General features: G+C 36.9%; 1 pseudogene; it reads left to right on the top strand.

Moving 5' to 3' along the window:
• Window positions 1-5,075: 5,075 nt before the first annotated feature.
• LOC149545753 (cytochrome P450 71AU50 pseudogene) lies at window positions 5,076-7,879 on the top strand (annotated as a pseudogene).
• The last annotated feature ends 15,333 nt before the right edge of the window (window positions 7,880-23,212 follow it).

The raw sequence follows: 23,212 nt of genomic DNA, 5'->3' as shown, positions 1-23,212 counted from the left end.
GCTTGATGCCTATTCTTTCATGCTTTTTACCCATGCTTTCACCATCTTACCATAAGTTTGGCATTGTCCTATGTTTTGAATGGTTTCTTCATCAAACATCTTCTTTGGATCTTTTGTATTTTCTGTGGATGAACTAGGATCTGGAAAGGATTCACCAACCATCAATCTGATGCATGAAGAAAGAGCTCAGACTTGACACTTGAGTTGATTCTTAACTTGCTTATCTCTCCTTGATTGTTCTATTAGGATAGCAACTGACACTTGAAAATTGTGTTCTTTCCCTTCACAGGTAGTTTAGCCTAGATCTACTTTAGTGATGCTAAAATCAAATTCATTTGCCTCATTTATTTCCTTCTCTATGACTAGTTGTGCAATTTCAACAGATAAATTACTTGAAGTAGTGTTCACTGGTAGTCTGAAATCCATTTTAGTCTTCTTTATCTTTGTAATTCTATGTATTAAGTCAGCTACAACATCTAGATTGGGCACTTGCAATTGAATCATCCTTTTCTTCTTTCTCTCTAAACTTTGTTGTAACCAAGATGTTGAAATACTAGCAGATAGGCTGATTACTAAAGGAACCTATAAGACTATAGATGATAAGTTCAAGTTATGCACATTTTCTACAATTGGCTCCTCTTGGATTGCTCTTGTGCTTTCGGAAGACAATGAGCATGCAAGAGATGCTATGTATTGAATCATCTCATCTACAAATGATGTTAAAGTATTCATCTCAGGAGCTTCATCAATCATTTGTTGAATTGGCTTTAAGGTCTTCTCCTTGGGTTTTGATCTCTTCTTCCTGGTGACCACATTGAGTTCACATGCTGAAACTAGATCAACTTGTTTATCTGGATCTTCACCATCATCTCCCCCTTGTGTGCCATGTAAAGAGCTTGAGGATGTAGGAATAGAAGATGGAATGGCTGAAACTGATGTTCCTTCTTGAGAAATATTATTATTTACACTACTTCTTCTTCTTGACTTAGTAGTAGTGGCTTCTTTGACTTTATTCTTTAACCAAGTCTCAGTTCGTTGAATCACAATGAAAGTCCTTTCCTTGAGGTCTTTCAGTTCTGGCAGCTACTAATTAGTATATGGAATTCTAGTAATTGTATCTACTCAAAGGAGTAAGGATCAATCAAGTCTGACCTATCCTTTGTGATGCCTATCACATTCCATCCCATTTTGTAATCAATAGTTTGTTGCACTGTAAATCTCATCTAGTCCCTTTTTCTAACTTCAAAATCATTCTCAAAATTCGCCCAATAATCTTTCATTGTAGGGAAATGAAGAGAGCCAGGTCTAATTACCAAGTTATTTTTAACATACCCACTGCCATCAAATGGAAAGTGACTGTAGAAAGAGTGTAGAGTTATGTTCACCAGGGATCTTTCAATATTTTGAGCATTCAAAGAAGATGAACAACTGTAATGTCCAATGCCAATTGGGAAAGGGATTGATCTTTTGTTCCTTCATTTTTTGTTTTCTTAACCAATTTTCTTGCAAACTTCTGAAAGTACCAACCTAACATCTACGAAGCAAGGTAACATGAGAGGAAAATCTTGAAAACCTCTGATACAGATGTAAGTGAATCGGGGGTATTGTATGAAGAAGCTACCATAAATACTAATGAGACTAGTTGCTTTAGGAGAAATTTGAAGTCCTATATCTCCTTGTAGCTCCCTGGTAGTGAGCATAGAAAAAGCATCATTCACCCTGTGGAAGTGTGCATTGCTCTATTTTAATTGCAACTGGGGGTAATATTTATAAATTTTAGTGGTTAAGCCATACTCCCCATAAGGATTTAGACTGGGCCATGACTTCATACTTGCAATTGCATACATTACATATTAGGACATGTAAAATCCTTGATTTGCATTGAATCCTATCAACTGGTTATGAAGGGCATCCTTAATCATTTTTCCCCAATCTATAAATTGTTTTCCAGTGGTGATGGTCTTAATATACAAAAACATCCAATCCTAAAAATCTTCAACCGTCTGATTTCCCACCACTCTATTGACAAGAACTATCATATTAGAAATGTCTTCATTAAAGATATTCCTACGTATCATTCTTGGTAACTGCGTCTGTCCTCATCTGGGTTGATCAAGCCAACTTCTAGCAATGACATTGAGACATGTTTTCTTATTTTGATGGAAATAACCTTCGGTGCCTTCTTTAGAAATTTCTTTGGATTCCTCTCTTACTAGCAATCTGAACATGATGGATATAGATACTGGGTCCAACCTTGCCACGACATTACCTCCTGCAATCTTGATGTCTCTAGAATTTCGATCATTTGCCTTTATACATTCTAAAACCAATTCCACACATTGAACTGTGAGCGGATGTCCTCCTGCATGGGCTAGGCCACTTTCCAGTGTTCGATGTGCCAGGGGTGATTTATCTCCTTTGCTCATTGATTTCCAAAAGTTCGCAACTTCTAAATGCCCCATCTTTGTGTCAAATATTTTTGGAAGCGTGCTTTTTAGTATCACAAGGGACTCTTTTCCTTGAAATTTATACCTCATATTATTACCTGTCAAGGGTTGTTCTAGCGATAATGCAGAGTCAATAATCACTTGGTTTTGTGTCAAACTTGGTGTGGTATTTTCTTCAAGCAATCATAAAATTTCATCAAAATCTTTACTTCACTATGAGAATGCAACTTTTAGATGCAGCAGAGGCCTTTCATCGAACAATGTGAGCACACTTTTGACTTGGCATTTTGTAAAACAGTTGGTAGGCTTCTCCAAGATATATTTTTTATCCAATAAGACTTAGATGACTCCCTTTGGTATTTTCTTTACTTTGACTTCGGTGAGATTCATCGAGAACTTTAGAAGAAGGAAGGTAAGATCTTAGATAATTTTGGATTTCTCACAACCCATTGTATAGCTCAGAGATCTCAGAAATCTTTAAAGTTACCAATGCTCCCATGGTAATTGAATTCGAAGTGTTTAAATGACAGAAAATTAGTAGCTCGTTAAACATATGGCACTATACCCCAATTTCACTGTTTTTGATTTTGCATTTCTAATGTGCATTCACTTGGATGTTGAGCCTGATGATGAGTCATTCAATATGTCCAGTTATTGGAGAGATATAACATTGGCAGAATATAGTGATATCTTCCACTGACCCACACTTTCTTTAATGACAGTTCAAATGAAACGGTTCATATACTTTTAACCAATTTCATTGAATTGTATCATGAAAGTATCAACGTTTTACTGGTTGTATCTGCTTGTAACAACTATGCCAAATGTTCACATGCCTTGTTTTCTGGACATATTACTTCCTTGTTGAACGCTACAGGTTATATGAAGACAGGCTGAAACACTTCATTTGATAGTGCTAATCACTTTAATATTATGACACTTGGCTAAGGTCTCTTGCATATTTTCAAATGCATTCTTCAATGTGCAGCAGTTTAGAAGTGTTTTTGTTTGCATTGGAGCTGCTCATTATGTCAAACGGATATTAGGCACCTTTTAAAATATACATTCCTTCCCTGTTGGTGAAGTTGTCTATTTTGTTTGATTTTCAAATTTCCCTCAAATCTCCTGCTCACGTATGGGTTCACGGCTTATACTGATGGCTCATCCAAACAAATCATGTGCCTTGTTAAATGTTCAGCCAAATGATTTTTACCTTCTATATGTCCATAGCTGCCAACAAGGGTGTGAAGCTTGACTGTCAAACTACAGGTCGTGACTGGGGGTATAAGTCAAATTTAAAATATCTATAGGCTACGTCTCTAAAAACACAGCTCTTCATCAATTGCTTTGCAAATGCCTTGCAATAAGAACCATCTGAGATGATGTGGACTGTATAAGCCGTGATTAGCTAGTATTCAAACAGTTTGCATGCTTTGACAATACGTATTAAACAGAGCTTTCTGAAAATAAGGTTGGACACCACCTTTGACTGTGCCGTGGGTTTTAGAAAATCCTACCTGGGGTCTTGTCATTCTTTTCAAGCAAATAACGTGTCTTGGTTCCTGTCCAACCCCGGGTCTAGACTTTGCATGCGTGGCCAAGGGTATAAATTGGATTAAACTCTCTCCAAAATTCTCTGGCAATTCTTTGCTCTTGAAGTCATTTTCCAACAACAATATTTGTAATTTGGGCATCCTTTGGTGCCATGGATAATCACTACAACTCACCAAGGAAAGGAGTGTCAAGTTTGTTCTTTTTAAATTCGCAAATCCAACTTACAGAGAAATGCTCAAGAAAAAGTTCTTAAGATCTCTCATAACATTCATTCTCTGTGAGAATACTGGAAGCTTATCAATGCCCGTGCATTTTTTTATAATGTGAAGCTTATTTCATGAAGATTTTTCAAATTGCCAACATCTCTAAGATTCATGAATTCATTTTCTTCAACAGAGAGACGAAAGCAATCTAATTTCAGCGTCCTCAGTTTCGAGAGCTGCAACATTCACTTGGGCATACCACTTCTGGTAAGCTCCCGTGTACACCACTTTATTTCCAGCCGGCAGTTGCCTTCAAGTTTTTGTTTGGATTGGGAGGTTCAAGTTAGAATTAGGTTAAAAAGTTGGAGTACAGGGAGAGAGAGTATGGCTAGTACTTGGAGAGAGAAAGGTTGAAAGAGAGAGAGAAAACCCAAACCCAAAACCAAAACTCGTACTTCTCTCTAAAGGTTGGAGTACATGGAGAGAGAAAAGTATGTGGAGAGAGAGGATTGTGAAAAGGGGAGTGAAACTCTAACTCAAACCCCGTACTTCTCTCTAAAATCCTTATTGATCCTCCACCTTGTCTTCATGTGATTTTGTCTACTTTAGAATATATAACAAATTCCCACCTTGTCCTCATGTGGTTTTGTCTTCTTAAGAATATATAACAAATTCCCACCTTGTCCTCATGTGGTTTTGTCTACTTAAATATATATAACAAATTCAAATCTTCTTAGAAAACAAGACATATACCTCAATTAGATCTGTCCTCTATAAGTACTATTTCCGACAATTGATCTTAAAATACATTGTTGTGATCCAATTTTTCAAAAGCTGAATTGCTATCAATGAGCACCATTTTTCCACGATCATGACTTTCTTCATTTCACGCTTTCTATTCAGAAAATTGAATAATAAAGCCAAACACCCACCAGGGCCAATGCCATAACCCATCATTGGCAACCTTCATTTGATTTCTAGTCTCCCACATAGATCCCTCTGCTCTCTTGCCCACAAATATGGCCCCATAATGATTCTCTACCTTGGTTCACTCCCAACAGTCATCATATCATCTTCGAATATTGCCAAACAAGTCCTCAAAACACAGGACCATGTATTTGCAAGCCGTCCTCCCATGGGAGATGATGATCACATTCTAAGCCCCCAAAAAGTTTCAATGTCTCCATATGGACCATAGTGGAAATTCATGCGCAAATTCATCATGTTGAACCTTCTTTCTCCGGCCAGATTGAAATCCTTTTCTTCCCTCAGAGCCCAAGAAGTTTCTGCCATGATACGCTCCATATTGAATAAATCTACCAGCAATGATGACAATGGAAGCAAACCCAATGTTGTAGATTTATCTAGGGAAGTGGGTATTCTCGCTAATAATATCATCTGCAGAATGTTATTTGGGAAGATATACAGTGAAGAAGAGATAGGAGGAAGATTATTCAAGGATGTTGCAAATGATATTCTCGCTGTTACTGGTGGATTCAAATATAGCGATTACATTCCCATATTGGGTTGGCTTGATCTTCATGGTGATAGACGATGGCAAACCAAGCTTACTCAGATTTTTCACTTGTTTATGGAGAGAGTTATAGAAGAACACATTGAAAGAAGTATGAATTGCAGCGGTTTGGAGATTGAGGAGTTTGTTGATTTGCTGCTTTCTCTATCTGAAGATGAATCCATGGAGATCAAAATTAAAAGAGACCACGTCAAGAACGTTCTCTTTGTATGTATACAACCCTAGGATCTCTGTATACTCTTTTTCTATGTATTTCTGTTTCTGGTATATACTTTTTTTAAGAAAACAGTTATGCCTGCTTAGGGTCGCTATTGTTTGGAATCTATATATTCACCATAGGGTCACTGCAGTCAACTGCATAAACAAGGTACCCAATATTAAATAGTGAGGATATAATGATATTTTTGCCATGGTCTCCAATGTTTAGATTTTTGAATATCAATTCCGTCTATTATGAGAACATTTTATGATGGTTTATAATCTGTCTGTTTCTTCTTTTATAATTTTAAAAAAAATAGATTGCGATGAATTTTTCAATCTTTTCTCCAATTTGAGTACTGCGAGTTATAAAACTGTACTCACATTTCCTTTTATTTCTTTTTGTATTTCTTGCTCTCTGAAAGAGTGTATCTCTGTTTAGGACTAGTGTTGTTTAGTATCTATTAGTCCTGTGACATATTCATAAGTTTCAATTACTTGTGAACACAGTGTTATCAATATTAAATTAAAAGAACGTTACTTATGTGTCCTCCAACTTTAGATTTCGAAAGTCAATTATGTTCATTATATGCCAATTTTATAATGATTATTTGATCATCTTATAATCTTTTGATCAATTTTTAAGAATTAAAATAGATTGATATGATTTTCCCATTCTTTTCTTTTAATTTAATTACTGCATGTTATCTTTATGATTGTCTAAATTGTATCATCTTTTTTCATAGTTCTGTTTTCCATATTTCGTTTCTCCTCTTTACAAATTACTATACTTGTTCATAATAGTCTTCTTTGCAATATCAGCCATATGAAATTTTTTATTCAGGTGTAATTAACCATGAAAACAAGATCATTAATACAAAATTTGGAGAACTAAAGGAGAGAGTTTAGTTAAACTATCTCAGTTTGTTGCGAAGTCTCCGTCAAGAAAAGCTATTTTAATTTTATTTCAAACCACTATAATAATATATGCTTTGTTCTTTTTACAAAAACAAAATTGATTCTCCAAATTATCTCTGATATTACTTTCCAACTTTTCTTGATCTGCAGCAACAATTTACGAGTTTGACTACTGTATGGTATCCTCGTGATCTTCTACCACTATTTCATTTTTTTAAAATATGTTTTTAAAGGACTTGTTGATTGGAGCCACAGATACTTCAGCAGCTACATTAGAATGGGCAATGTCAGAAATGCTCAGAAATCCATCAGCAATGAAGATGGCTCAAGAGGAACTTGATTCTGTAACTGGATTGAATCGTATGGTAGAAGAATCCGATATTCCCCACCTTCAATACTTGCAATCGATCGTGAAAGAAACATTAAGACTTCACCCACCTATTCCTTTGCTTCTTCCACATCTGTCTATGGAAGAATCCACTGTAGAGGGATATAAAATACCAGAGAAAACTCAGGTTCTTGTGAATGCTTGGACTATTGGGAGAGATCCCACTGTTTGGGAACAATCCAATGAATTCAAACCTGAAAGATTTTTGAGAAGGCAAATGGATGTGAAAGGTCAAGATTTTGAAGTCATACCATTTGGTTCAGGGAGGAGAACATGCCCTGGAATCAATCTTGCCTTATCCTCAATCCATCTTGGTCTTGCGCAACTGTTACACTCTTTCAATTGGAATCTTCCTCAAGAAATAAATCCAGATATGTCAGAATTCTGTGCTCTTCTCATGCGTAAGGCGGATAACTTAATGCATAAGTCTTCTGCTATACCAGGCTTCTAAATCTTCAACTCTCGCATACCGTTAGAATAATTGGTAATATTAGCCAATGTTGTCCATGGTTGGTAGGAATGTATAATATAAAAAAAAATATGCAGTCACTGAATCTCTTTTATCTGGCAATCTGAATAGAGCATTTGATCTGAATTGTTTTGTCAATTCAGAGGACAATACTAAAACAAGAAATAATGGTATTGTAAACACATAATAAACAATATCTAGAATTCAATTTATTCATAATATTAAATAGAATTTCATATAATTGTGGACAATCTCTTAAGTGAGATGTATGCCTACAAATCAATCAAATTTGGACAAACTTGTAGAGGAGTTGTGTGTCCTAGCTCATAAAAGTTGGGCTATCTATGAATAAGATGTATGTATGCCTATGAACTCTATATTAGTTGGGCAATCCCATGGTTGAGATGTTTGCCCATGAACACCATATATAAGATCTGATACAAATTGGCAATCTCAACAAATAAGATGTATGTCCATATCATCCTGTTCTTAAATTCGACTTAAGCCTCTTTATAGATCATTATGTAAGTTGAAAGGTCACTCCATCTACATTCTTGTTAGAAGTTGAATTGGCAAATCCAAATTGGAAACTCATTAGAAATAATATATTATATCATTAGAAATAATATAATATGATTAAACATAATATGCTTGTTCAATTCTGATCCTCCCCTCTTACGAAGCAATGGTCCCGATTGTCTTATCACCTTCTGCAAGATATATATACTCAATAATGATTCTTCCAACCCAAACACATTATATTCACCATTGCAGTCAAACTGAGGCAAAAAAAAAAGACACTTGTGGTGGTTGCTGAATGTTGTTTGGTCCATGAAACCGTTGGAATGTGAGCAGTTGTATTCCAAAGATGTACTGACCCTTCGTCTGCCGATGTCACAAGAACATGCTTGCTTGTTCGAGAATAATCAAGTGCCCTTAGGACCTGTGCATGTGGATCTTTAAGTTCTGTAACTATGTTGCAGAAACAAGATTATGAAGAATCAAACTTCTATTATAACTGATGGAAGCCAAATATTCATCTTTACAGTTATATGCTATGCCTGCGATTGAGTCTGTGTGGCCTTTCAACCATTTTATGCCACTGGCGACTTCGGGCTTGACCTTGACTTCCTCCGCAGAGGCAGCATTATTGGCCGGTAGCGTTATTTCAGCACTCTTGCGAGTCTTGCTTGGGGTTTTCCCGGCACCCTTCTGGGGAATGGGTGCCATAACTAGTCTCTGAGACTCATTGAAAAGCCACGTTGAATTGAAGGTTTATTATAGAAACCTTGTCCACAAATTATGTGGTTGCATCTGATATTCTCCTTTTATAAGGGCATACACTGTTTTCAGTGACTCCGACGTCTCGTTCTCCTTTATGGGTCTCAATTTATATATTTGCACACAGTAGAATACACCACCTTTCACCATGCTAATATGTCGCTCCCTCTCACTTCTTAAACCCGTACTCTTCTGTTACCCTTACAGCTTCTCCCTCTGTGAATTCCGAGCCTGTTTATCCTTATCGAGGCCACCTCTCCATTTCAACTGTCCCACTTCCTTGTTGTTTTATCGAGCTTCTTATCTGCGGGTTCCTCTCTTCAAACACCCAAGATCTTCTTCCTATCTTTCGGGCTCCACTGTTCCTCTTTGTCGTGTACGGCTTGCTGCGTATCCATAGGTCTGAAAAACTCGAGCTATGTTACCACCTTCACATTGATAGAAATCGAGTTCTTTTACAAACTCGAGCCATCCTTGCTGTTTCGAGTTTCATATAGAAACCGAGCTCTCTCCTTTTGTCATGTTGGCACAATTTTGAGAGGATATCCATATGGAATATGAATAGACATAATACCACCTTATCACAATTGAAAGCATTCAAATTGAGTTCCTCCCTCTCAAATCCGAGCCAAACCAATAATAATGATTCTTGGAAAAAACACCATTTCAACTCTTGAACTGGTACCATGATCAATACTTTACATAACCATTGAAATGATTTTGCATAGTTCGAATACCTTGCATTTGTCGGCAAATTCAAAATCATGTTAGATCTCAAGCTAACAGATGCTTTGTTGTTAAATCAATTCTTGTGTATGTGTTGATGAAAAACATGAAATACCACGAACTCAGGATGATAAAAATTTTCTAAGATGATTGAATTTGGCTCTGATACCACTGATCTGAATTGATGATTGAATTTGGCTCTGATACTACTGATCTGAATTGTTTTGTCAATTTAGAGTAAAATATCAAAAGAAGAAATAATGGTATTTTAAACACATAATAAATAATATCAAGAATTCAATTTATTCATAACATTAAATATAATTTCATGCAATTGTGGACAATCTTGTAAGTGAGATGTATGCATGTCCAAGCTCATAAAAGTTGGGCTACATGAATGAGATGTATGTATGTCCATGAACTGTATAGGAGTTGAGCAATCCTGTGGTTTAAATGTCTGCCCATAAACTCCCTATATAAGATCTGATACAAATTGACAATCTCAACAAATGAGATGTATGTCCATATCATTATGTTCTTGATCTAATACAAATTGACAATCTCAACAAACAAGATGTATGTCCATATCATTATGCTCTTTTAAGTTTGACTTAAGCCTCTTTATAGATCTTTATTAGAAGTTGAATGGACAAATCCAAATTGAAAAGTCATTAGAAATAATAGAATATATCATTTAATATTATGCATGTTCAATTCTGATCAGCATCGCATACCCTAACTTTTTCCTTATTTTATTTTATTTTATTAAAGATGGAATGGTGTTATTAAACTAATGTGCAGATTCTTTAAAAATTAGTGTTATGATAGCATTTTTTATATGGATTTATTAATAAGACTAGAACAAAATTATTTTATAGTTGCCATTCCAATCTATAGATATTGGATTTAGAGTTCTCTCTTTAGATCTCAGCGTTAGTCAAATTATATTAAAGAATAAATCATGCATAATCTTTTAAAAAGATAGACTCACGTTAAATTGAATCTACATATAAAGCCAATATATTGAACAAAAATATTTAAAGATATTTAAAGATGTCAATAGTGTGTTCTGAAAGTGGTTATTTTCATTTTTATTTATTACCATATTTGGCTGGAAACATAATTACTTGTCAAATTGATTGCTGTTGTGACCAATAGTCACGTCATCACCCAAGCCTGGGGCCCCTTTCTATTTTTGCTAGCTATTTTCTTATTCTGAGAACGCATGCAGTGAAGACGGGGAAAGAATAAAATCTGCCAATTCTGAAAAATTTCGCTTTTTATGGGTCACAGTTTTCAGGGAATGGAGGAAACTTGTGACGAGGAAAATCCACTCATTTTTGAAATATGCCAGTTGCTCTAGAAATCACAGAGCGCAGTTTCAAGGAAGTGAGAGAATAAAACCAAATTCCTCCAATCCTTAACAATCCCACTTCCCATTAAGGCACGGAGCGCAATTTTGAAGAAGTCACGGAAAAAGTGAAATCCCTCACTCCATGAAAATCCCGCTCCCTAAAATTCTGCTTTCCTTAAAACGTAGAGCGTAATTTTCTATCACTGAGGGAATGGAGGATTGTTTGTAAAAATCAAAATCTTTCATTGGGCCAAAAATCTTGTTGTCCGTAAGTCTTCTTTGACGTCTCTTTGGATTCACGAGTGTCCTAAACTGGAGTATCTACTTGAATCTTTGGGGCATCGTAATCACTTGGAGAAGTTATCTATAGTAAATTCAGGAGAAGGATCCTTATCAGTTGTAACGAGAAATGCTTCCACCTCCAGAGACTCTTATCCAGGCCTTCGATTTCTCAACCTTAAAAGAAATAAGTGTCTAACAGAGATTGATGTCCAGTCAACTACACTGAAGAGGATGTGCTTGACAGGTTGTGAAATGGTGAGGAAGTATAAAGAGACAAGTTCCTTCTTATAAAGATGAGTATTATATTATAACTATCTTTGCCAAGAGAAAATTGTAAGGATATGGTGTTTTTTTACAGGCACAAAGACAAATGAGAAATCCCAAAGTTCTCCAGGGCATGATCAAAATTTTAGATTTATCTAAAATAGTCAAGGAGAGTTGCTCTTCACACAAATTCAGAGGAAAAAGTGAAAATGGAGAAAAAGTTGCAAAAGGATTTGATTTTTTTTAATTTAAAAATGAAAGTTAATTAAATATTGATTTTTTTTAAAAAAAATTGATATTTAATTAATAAAACTAAAAAAAATCAAAATCAAAATAGAAGAGTACTTAGCTTCATCATGAAGCTAAGAGCATCAAAGATAGCAAATTTTTGAATCCAGTAGCAAAAAGGCGACAAGTGGCACAAAAAGTGGAAACTTTAATGGTTAAGTAAAGTAGCTTCCTGATTTTAGTCTGCAGCTTTAAAGGCATCTTTTGAAGAATGATTTATATAAGATACCCTCCCATTCATTTAGGCTCACACAAAAATTTGAAGAGCAGATTGAGAATAGGAGTAAGGAGTTCAAGGGAGCAGATTTTTTGAGAAATTTTCTGAAATTGTTGAGAAGCTTTTTGGGAGTTCACGACAAAAGATTTTGAATCCCATTAGAAAGGAATTTTCTTTGCAGTGAGTTGTGCGGAAGAGTTAAAAAGTGAATCTTGAAAGGAGAAAGGAAAATGGCAGAGCCCAAGGGAACAGGAGAAACGCGACGATAGCTGATAAAGAATGAAAGGAGAGGATTCTATCCGGAATCCAAAATTGTGTCAAAGTGGGCAGAAATCAGAGATACAAGCCTCGGTGGCCTTGATTTGAAAGATTTCAACCGGAGAATGCTCGGATACAATGACCATCAACCGACACACCTGGCTACAAAAATTGTGAAAAGTGGAATTTTTGCTACAACTGGTTTCCCTCCTTCTTTTCAGCATCCAGAGTTAATCGTGGAATGTACCAAGCACTACAGTCCTAGAGACAAAACCATCCAGGATTCTGAATGAAATATTCTGGCAGATTTTTCTCCGGCATCCATTCCTAAAGCATTCGGAATTCCTTCAAATCCAAGGATGGTCACAAAAACACAAGAGCAAGCATTGAGAATCTATACATCTGGAATCAATTTTTGTGAAGAAATAATCAACAAAAAATGGCTGAAAAAGAATAGATCGCATCATTCCAAGATTCCTAAAGAAATAGTATGGCTTGACTTGCAGAGGGAATATAGTGATACGGTCATGATGTTGAGTCGCATATTTGGCATGCCTTATTCTTATAGGTTTGAATCTTGGATGTGGTATTTTGTTGAGCAGGTAATGGAGGAAGGTGACAGAATAGATTGGGCTGGGCTCATAAGTGATAACCTAAATGAGCAGTTGATGAATCTAGAGCATGCAAAGAAATTTTACATGAGCTCCTATGCCATCTACATGCTAGCATGGAGGACAAGTTATGATGGACTACGATGCAAAGGACCAATTGGAAGCGGAAGCCAACACCTCAAAGTCCACGAATGTTACCCGCAGTTGTATTTTTATTCAAAGGATGATTACATGAGGGTTAATGATATATTTGCCATGCGCATAGTAAGAACGCTACAAAAGAGGCCACATGTAAGAATGTCAATAGGTGCAATGAAGTTGGTTGAAGAATATGGCACCTGGTTCATTCAGTTTCCTACCTTTTCATACATCCGAGTTCAAGGATTCTCCATGGAGCCATACAAAATTCCCAGGTATCCAACAGATAAGATGGTCTTGTTAGAGCTTACTCGACAACTTACTACCTATGACAAGATTCAAAAAGGGAAGAAGAAGTTGGGATTGCAGTTTCCAATTTCCATAGGAGAAGGAAAAACTGAGGTATGCCCATGTCTAAAAGCTGCAGAGAAATCCTCAGATGAGCTCCACTTCTTTCGCCTTCCACTTTATCCAAAGAGGAATGATTTTGATCCTTTCAACAAGATCTCATCAGTAGGAGGGTCAAAGTACCAACACAAGGTTCACCTTGAAGACTTTTGGGCAAATGCAGCAGATGAGAACGAGATTAGAAAAAGATTGCATTCAAGACTACCATTGAACATTATTAGAACATGCAACATATTCAAGGTTCCTGATCAAATGGAGGAGGATCCAAATGTGATGCGAAAAGGATTCAATCCAAAAATGACAGCTCAACCATTTGATTGGAAGAAGAAAGAAATTATAGATCTCGAAGCCCTTTTAAAACCAGTCTTAGATTTTACCAAGTGGTGGATCGAGCGTAAGCTTGAAAAACTAGTTGCACCAGCAAATGGATTCACATATAGGTTGCTTGGCCATAGACCACTTAGGGATGAAAGATCAAGACAAATATCTGAAGGAACTACTGAAGAGAGGAGAACTCCATCCGAAGATGTAAGAACCAAGAAAGGTAAGGAGGTACCTCGAGAAAAGCGCCCTAGGATTGAGGAAGTCATCCGAGAACCTCAAAATAAGAAGCAGAAACATGGAGATGCTCCCTCTTCTCTGAGTCAAACTCCAAGTGTCCAAGAGATAGAAACTTTTGAAAGGCAGGATGTAGGAACAAGTATAAGGAGATTTGAGCAAGAAGAGAATTTGGATAGGCCAATTCATGATAGGTTGAGTGTAAATGCCTATGAAAAGTCCATATGAGAAAGAGGGAGAGATCAAGATATTGCTACGGAAGAAATTCTTGCTACAATCTTAGAGAAAGAAATGATTAATGATGGAGATGGTCCACTAGGGGAAGAAACTCCAAGAGTAGCAATACATCTTCCAAGTACTGAGCCCATAGTTCCTGAGGTTATGATGGATAGTCCAAGAGGTGAAGAGGAGATTGACGTTTGAGTAGTCCAAAGGAAAGAACAATTGGTAATTCCAGGAGACCAAAGTATACCTATTCCAGAATGGTTGAGGCAATGAATTCATTTGTGTCAACAAAGGGAGGTTGATCCAGCAATTGAATTACAATAAATTTTGGACCGATCAAACCGATCAGATGAACAAGGGAAAGCAAAAAGATATACTAAATTCATCAGAGGAGAATCAGGATCCAGAATCTTATAGATTGCGACTCCCACAGTTGACAAAGGGAAAAATTAGATTGCTCCAGATGAATACCATGTTACAGAAGTAAATCTTGGTCGGACCTCCCGAGAACAAATATTAGAAGAATTTGATGACTCCACACAGGCTTTGAAGGATAGGCTGAAGAAAGTAGAAGAAGGGTATGAAAAGCAGAAAAGAGAAATTCGGGCCTTATGTCAGTACATTAATAACTTGCCTCATCCAGTAAGAGAGGAAAGTCCATCATTTGTCCCTCCAACAGGTGTTTCCTGTGAAGTGGTAGGTTATATTGACAGAATCAAGTGGATTGCTTAGGGTGCAAAGATTTGGATCAAAGGAATTCAGGAGGTAGCCTTCAAACATGCAGAAGAGTTAGTGCAAGTGCACAATAGGGCATTGGCTGCAATCTCTAGGATCCAGTGCATGGAGGAATCATGGGTGGATGAGCATATTTACCAAGAAGAGCTGATTGCCGACATTTAGAGTCTGATGGATACCCCAAAGTAAGAATTAATTGATGGTCGAGTTATCAGCGAGGGGGATGTCTATTATTTTATTCGATGGTACAGTGCAGTGATCATGGCTAAGGAAATGTTTGAGAGCTTTGCCAAGGAATCTAATTGATGGAAGAAGATTGTTGATAACATCAAACAAGGAATATTGAATGCAGTTGCATCTTTGTTATCACAGAGATTATTAGAAGAAGAAATGACAACTGATAATCTAAAAGTCAAGTTAGAGAAATTCTTTCAGCTAAACGTATATGGAAGAGATGATTTTGAGCACTTCTCCATCTTCTCAAATACAATGCACACTACTAAGGACTTGATACCAGATTGGGATGAAAGCCTGGGAAAAGCAGAAAGAGCAATTTCAGTTCTAGAATTCAAGCAAGAATTTGCACCAAGCATCAATATAGAGGAGTTGGAAATAGTATTAGATCGATTTCGATCTTTCAGGCGAAACAATCAAGGATAGATGCATTAAATGCATAGTAGGTGTGCATAAGGATCATTTATTACACTACACTCCTTCTTACATGAGCATGCATAGTGGGCATTTATTACCCACTATAGTAGTGGATTCCTTGTGGCATTAATGTAGATTCCTTTCCATTGCCCTAACCCTAATTAGGGCTGATGTGGCACGATCTTGGCCATCGGTTATTGTGATCATCCGGGCCACCCGTTGTAATCGAGGACCTATATAAAGGCCTCATTTCTCATTTGTAATAGGAGGAGATTTTTATGAGATTGTTGCTATGAGCTACTAAGATAATAAAGTTTTCATTGGAGTTTGGTGAATACTTGACGTGTCTTAGTGCTTTCTTGTTCTCCTAAATTTCTTCAAGTAGATTAAGTTTAGCATAGTCAATGTGTGGTGATTACAATGGAGAATATGATGGTGTATTGATGAATTCCTTTGGTTCATACTTTTGACTTTTTAGTGATTCTAATTCATGTGTAAAGTTAGCCTGAACCTCTTTCATGCATATGCTCAACTTCTATCATTTGTATACATTGTTCTTTATGATGGTGTATGCGGTGATATGAAAATCTTTGGCATAACCCTTGAAGATTGCACTGGTTCTACATATTCTGTGAAAAATCCCAAAAACAAAAAAAAAAAAAAAAAAAACACTTCATTGCAAAACCTTAAGATAACTCCCACATCCAGTATGACTTGAAATGAATATGAATTAACATGTAAGGCCCCTTTGTGATCATCAGCAAATCACATCAACCACCGATCTTATCCACAGTCAAGACCTAACATTAAAGGAACCTTGAAGTCATTGTATGATCTTCTAGCAAACTTAGCATACATAAGACTTTATTCAAGAGAGGATAAGATATTTTGGTATTTTGTTCTACTGTTTGGTGAGTCATAAAACACACATCAACAGAAACTGGCGCTAGAAGGAGGTCTCAACTAAAAGATTTCATAGCAATTTCACATACTGGAGAATATTAATTCATCCTCGCCCAAGGTACATCGAAGATCCTTGAGATTCACCCCGGGAGCACACGAATTACAAGAGTTGAGTTTTGATCCAAAGCCAAGGCGAGGAAATAAAGAAGCATCTACGAGCCAGAATTCACCAAGTGTAGCTGATCTCACAAGGATATTCCAAACTCCACCACCTCAACATCAAGCACAAGGATCAATCCAAGGAGGAGTTCCACCAGGAGCTACACAAATTCAACAGTTATTTGTGCAAATACCTATACAAGTTGTTTCACCTGCAACTATCCAACAACAAGTTCCAGAAATGGCCCAACAATGGCATCCGCAGAATGCATCACCCCTTGCAACGTTTGCCGCATACAATAATATGCCAAAGAATCCTGAACACTTTTGTTCTAAATTCTTTGTGAATGATGTGAACCGCACTGCTGATGAACACATTAAAATTTTTTGAAGATGTCCTCCAAAATAGAAACGTGTAAGATGAGGATGTTGCATGTAGACTATTCCCTTATTTAGTAGGTGAGGAAGCATTTTACTAGTATATCAACCTACCTTCAAATTCGATACAGACTTGGCAACAGTTGAAGGAGGCATTCCTCGAGAAGTTCAGATTGCCTATCACCCCTGCAAAATTGTATAGGCAGTTTATCGAGATAAGGAGACAAGAGCGTGAATCAATTGGTGCTTTCAATAATCGATTTCTAAGGGCCTATTCAAGATTGCGCGATCCATATCACATAGGAGATGATGCAACATGACCTATCTACTATGTAGCCCTAGATTGTTTCACATCTATGTTTGTTCAAAAAACTCATCCGGCTCCTACAAGTTTAATCCAAGCATATGCTGAGGCGGAGAAAGTTAGTTTACAATCACCGGCAACTACGAATGGAGCACCTAGCTATTTTGGAAATGCAAATGCATTGAATCAAGGAGCTTTGAATTATGCTCCAACTATCAATCAAGTTCCTGCCCCTCCGAACCAGTTAGTGTTGCATCCTGGAGCACCTATGTCGCAGGCAATGCCCACACAGCCAATTTATCTCCAAAACACGACAAATTCTACAAGGACCCAAGAGGAAAAAGATGAGATGAGAGATCTGATTGAACAAGTGAAAAAGTTGTCCACTGAGGTCACTTACCTTAGAAATCAAAATAATCAGTTGCAAAATGTACAAAGAAATTATCAGTCATATCAAGGTAGCAACCGAGGTTATCAAGGGAATACCCCTCCACATCATGATAATAATCAAGGACACAACCAAGGATTCAATGAAGGTAATCAAGGATATCGTAATAATAACCAAGGTCATCAAAGAAGATCATGGAACACTAATCCAAATAATGGAGGCGTACCATCACCATTGGATAATCCTCCATTTGAGAATCGCCCAGCTGATAAAGTTTTCTTAGCAGAAGCTGCACTATCTGGATGGTGTAGATTACATGAGACTAGTCAACATTTTGAATTGCAGTGCAACGAATTTAAAAAAGCAGTAGATATTTTCAAAGGAGAAGTGAGGAACACTACCACATCTGAGAATCCTCCTCCTACGGGATATGATATAGTACCCTCACCAAGATATGACCAAGCATTGGTTTTTGATGATTTTAAGTTTCCTCCTCCTGATTCTCAAGATTACATGCCAATACGAGCTAATCAGAAATTCCCACCAGCTTCAGCAAATGGTCCTATAGAGATGCCACATTATCAAGTCCCACCTGAAAATCAACCTCCACCCGTATCCCCGAATGAATCACTACATAAGGATGGATTTTTATTCCCTCCTCTATATAATAGTGTCTTGGTGGAAGGGACAAGTGAAGTGCAAGCTTATCAACAAACATCTAGTAATACTCCAATAAAGACATATCAGAGGAATTATAGAAACCATGAGCCATTAACATCATCAGTTCCTCCAAATAACTTTTCAACTCCCCCGCATCCAAATGCGAACAATAATCCTGAGCCTCTCAGAGACTCCCCTGAATATCGACAACTCATAGGCTCTCAAGGAGATAGAGGCCAATCTCCCATGACAAATTCTTGACAAAATGATAAAGGAAAGAATAATCTTCAATCCTCTGCTCAACAAGGAGAACAAAGGAAATGTGAAAATCTAGGACAAACATAGAAAGGAAGTCCTTCTAGAGAGGAATTGAAAAGGTTGAGTTCTTATATACTAGAGGAATTCAAGAAAATTAAAGTAAGTCTTCCACTATATGAATTGATGAAGATTTTAGAAATTAGAGATACATTATTGGAAAGCTTCAATGATGCCCCCACAAAGATTGTTTCTCAAAATGTATCACATCCTCCAAGAGGGATATCCAATGTCCAACAATACAATTTTGCACAAAACACCAATGTTGCAGATGATGTATCACCATATGCACCTAAGATTGCTCAGAATCCTTCAAGTTTCATTGGAATGGTGCAAAACTCTCAGGATGATCAGAAGGTTACAACAAATGGACAAATATCTTCAAAAGATCCATCACTAGAAATGATCAAAGATAATTCTCCTATAGTGTAAAGTTCCATGACAACTCAAAATGGGAGAAATTCTATACATAACAATGAGACATTTGATTCAAAAGGACAAAAGTCAATGGTTGTTTATCAAGGGAAGGAGGAACCTACACCTTTCCTAGTATCTGTTAGAATTTTTGGAAAAATGTTACATAATTGTTTAATTGACTCTAGTGCATCAAGTAATGTAATGCCATTGGACATATGTAGAAAATTGGAATTGATTCCACTTCGGACTGACAAAAAGGTCACACAATTGGATAAAACTGAAGTCCCAGTCGTGGGAGAGTTAAATAATATTCACATGCAATTAGCCTCTAATCCACGTGTTCAAAGTTGTATTGACATATCTATTGTGGATATTCTTGAAGGATATGGCATGCTTCTTAGTAGAGATTGGGCAAGGAAATTGAATGGTTATATTGCAACGGACTTTTCACACATGTGGCTCCCATGGAAGGGAATTCCCAATTAGATAAGGATAGAGAGCACTCCAAGGCTCCGGTTGTTGATCATCGAGTATGGTGAACACAATGAGATCTTGTTTATGGAAACCACTTTGGGATCATATATTCCCAAAACTGGAGAGGTCTTAATGTTGCAAGGTTACAATCAAGGGGGATGTCCTGATGTGACTCCAATTTTTGCTAAGGTACCAGTTATAGATAATTCAGAACCATCACTGAATGAAGGAATGTTTGAGAATTTTAGGAATTTTTTCCTAAAAAGCATTAAGCAGGAAGTTGAACTAGGAAAAGATGCATCCATTCAAAATCTGTTGTTACCCAACTGGTGTAGAATACATGATGCTTTTCATTCTGAGATATCATGCACCATGTGCAAAGAAGCAATTGCACAAGTTTCTAAAATGGTTCCACAAGCATGGATAGCAAAAAATGTGGTCAAAATGAACTCATCCTGTATGAAAATTTTAGACCCACAGCAAGAAAGAATTCAAGAAGGTGAAATAGGACAAGAAGAACATCAAAAAGAATCTAAGGATTCAAAGATAAAATCACCCATGGAATATGAAAATGATCAAGTATGGACTCTATCCTTTGATGGATCCAAATCAAAGAAAGGTAGTGGTGCTGGTGTTGAACTCATCAACCCAACTAGAGAAACATATTTGGCAGCATATAGGTTGCAGTTCCCTTGTACTAATAATGTGGCTGAGTATGAATCATTGGTCATTGGATTGCTCCTCGCTATCCAAAAGGGTGCCAAAATCCTACATGTACATGGAGATTCAGACATAGTCATTGGACAGGTACGCAAGAAATATACATGCCATGATAAAAGATTGGGTCTCTATCGCAATAGAGTTTGGGACCTAATTGAAAGCTTTGATGCTTTCAATATTAAAAGGATAAGTCAAACAAGCAATCCAGTAGCAAAGTCTTTGGCTCAATCTGCAAGTTCATTAGAACCATTAGCCATGGATTGTGTGAAGAAATTTATAGTTGAGCTGACTTCAGTACCATCAGTTCCTGACAACATCACAAATTTTCAAGTGTTTGAAGATGACAAGCATATTCTTGATTTTTTGACAAGCTCAAGGGTATTTGAAGCACAAGTCATAGATGAAGGAGAGCAACAACAAGCTCAATTTGAAATCGATGAGATTATGAATTTAAGGACAAATACCATCCCAAAAGGAATGATTGAACTAGAGAGAATTTTTGATGTTGACAGACTAGGTTCCCTCAAGTACCAAAGTACTAAAGGAGGGGAATGTGAAAAGGTGAACTTGGGAATGAGAGAAAATGTCAAGAATGTATTTATCGAGAAAGTTTGTACCCCCATAGAAAAGGAGGAAATGTTGAAGCTTATGAAGGAGTTCCCTGATGTGATTGCTTGGGGATATGAAGATCTGAAGACATATGATACGTCTCTCATTACACATACTATTCCGTTGAAGCCAAAAAGTAAACCATTTAGACAAAGGCAGAGACCAATGAATCCATTGTTAGAACCACTAATACATCAAGAAGTGAAGAAGTTATTGTCAGCAAGGATTATATTCACAATTCGACACTCAATGTGGGTCGCCAACCTTGTACCTATTAGAAAGAAGAATGGAGAGATAAGGTTGTGTGTGGATTTTAGAAATCTCAATAGAGCTTTAGAGAAGGATAATTATCCAGTGCCGTCATTAGATGAAGTGATACAAGTTGTTAACGGTTCTCAAATGATGTCATTTTTAGATGGTTATTCTGGATATAACCAAGTGATGGTAGAAGAAGAAGATAGACTAAAGACGGCATTCGCAACTAAATGGGGTACATTTTCTTATAGAAGAATGCCTTTCGGTTTGATCAATGCAGGAGCCACTTTTCAAAGGGCCATGGATTATGCTTTCAGGGACTTGGTAAAGAAATGCATCATCATATACAAGGATGATCTCACAGTATTCTCTCGACATAGGGAATATCACATCAATGATTTGAGGAGAATCTTCCAAAGATGTAGAAGATATGGGATTTCCTTGAATCCAAAGAAATGCATGTTTGCTGTCACTAAAGGAAAATTGTTAGGACATATAATATCAGAAAGAGGAATCTCAATTGATCCTGAGTGTATCGAGGCAATATCAAAGATAGGATTGCCAGCTAGTCAGAAAGAATTAAAGTCATTCTTTGGGAAAATTAACTTTGTAAGGAAGTTCATAACTGGATTTGCAGAGATAGTAAGGCCATTAAATGAAATGCTAAAGAAAGGAGCAAGGATAGATTGGACACCTACAGCAAAAAAGGAATTCGAAGAAATCAAGCAAGCAATTGTGGATGCTCCTGTTTTATTGAGTCCTGACTACACCAAGCCTTTTTATATATATTCTTTTGCCTCAGAACACACTTGTGCAGCAATCCTCACCCAGAAGGCAGATGATTAGGATGAACATCCTATTGCATTCATGAGTTCACCTATGAAAGATGCAGAATTGAGATATCTGAATGTTGAAAAACAAGCTTATGCTTTGGTGAAAGCAATAAAGAAATTCTGACATTACATCCTAAGAAGCAAGGTTTATGCAATAGTTCCTGATGCAGCAGTAAAGACTTTGCTAATGCAGAATGAATTGGGAGAAAGAAGAGGAAAGTGGATGGCAATTATTCAAGAATATGACATGGAGATACAACCAATGAAGTTGGTACGAGGACAAGCTCTAGCTCAAACCTTGTCTACAACTGGTTTGGGATTAGTACAACAGGTATATGTGTTAGAAGAAGTATCCCCAGATGAATGGTATGATGATATTGTTCATTATTTGCTAAACCATAAGTCTCCATCACACTTGAACTCTGTTCAAAAGCGTTCATTGAGAATGAAGAGTCAAAATTTTATGCTTCAAGGATATGTGCTATATAGAAAGAATCATGATGGTGTTCATTTGAGATGTGTTGGAAAGGAAGAGGCTGGACACATCATTGAGCATTTTCATAGTAAATATGGAACTAGTCATGGAAGTGGTCTGGCTATGGCTCATCAAATATCAAGAGCAGGGTATTATTGGCCAACTTTGTTTAAAGACACTTATGAACACGTGAAGACTTGTCACACATGTCAGATAGCTGCGACATGTGAAAGAAATCCTGCTATGCCATTACAACCTGTTATTGAAGTAAAACCGTTCGCAAAATGGGGGTTAGATTTCATCAGTCCCATCAATCCACCATCATCAGGACACCACCAATATATCCTGACTGCTACAGACTATTGCACCAGATGGACCGAGGCTCAATCACTAAAAAATTGTACAACGGAGGTTGTTATCAAATTTCTTGAAGAAAATATCATTACTAGGTTTGGATATCCCCATGCATTTGTATGTGATAATGGGCCAGCATTTAGATCGTTGAAGTTCTCAAACTGGTCTTTTGACTATGGGATCACACTAAACTTTTCATCAAACCGCTATCCGCAAGGGAATGGATTGGCAGAATCAAGAAACAAAAATCTATTGAGTGCA

Source organism: Cupressus sempervirens, chromosome 7, assembly GCF_028749045.1.
Source record: "Cupressus sempervirens isolate cs-2001-9-10 chromosome 7, ASM2874904v1, whole genome shotgun sequence".
In the NCBI taxonomy this organism is placed as follows: domain Eukaryota; kingdom Viridiplantae; phylum Streptophyta; class Pinopsida; order Cupressales; family Cupressaceae; genus Cupressus; species Cupressus sempervirens.
The sequence above is the reverse complement of the archived record's forward strand: the minus strand, read 5'-3'. Positions and strand labels throughout refer to the sequence as shown.